This window comes from Penaeus monodon, chromosome 28 (assembly GCF_015228065.2).
Source record: "Penaeus monodon isolate SGIC_2016 chromosome 28, NSTDA_Pmon_1, whole genome shotgun sequence".
NCBI lineage: Eukaryota > Metazoa > Arthropoda > Malacostraca > Decapoda > Penaeidae > Penaeus > Penaeus monodon.
Window position 1 is genome coordinate 24,799,850 of NC_051413.1, and position 437 is coordinate 24,800,286.

The 437-nt window shown below is 34.1% G+C and overlaps 1 protein-coding gene across 1 annotated transcript in view; it reads left to right on the plus strand.

The window, feature by feature from the left end:
• Window positions 1-437, plus strand: part of LOC119591112 — a gene marked incomplete in the record, with an annotated part of 91,529 nt that overhangs the window by 3,530 nt on the left and 87,562 nt on the right.

Sequence of the window (437 nt, forward strand, 5' to 3'; positions counted from 1 at the left end):
TTTAGGGGAAAGAAAGGAAGGGGCAACTTTCTTTTATTTTTATTTATTTTATCGCGTCATGCAACTCTGGCAGGCGGCGTGCATGACGAAGGGCCTGGCTGGTGGGTATTGCCTCTGCTCTTTCGCTGATGTCGATATTAAGCTGAATTTGTTCTTTGTTACTGGCAGTTTTAAGCTTTTTTCTTCCCTTTTTGATTTAATTTGATTCGTTTTTCTCTCTCTCTGGTTTTTCCCCCTTTTTTTGTATTTGGACGTTTTTTTTCTCTTTTGATTTTTCTAACTTTCTCTCTATGTTTGGTTTTGTATATTTTCGTTCTTTATTTCTCAGTCTTTAACGTATTTTAACGTTTGTTGTTTTTCTTTCTTTCTTTCTTTCTGTCTGGTTTCTAGGAAGCTTTTACTGAGTTTGTTTAATCTTCATCATTTATATATATTTT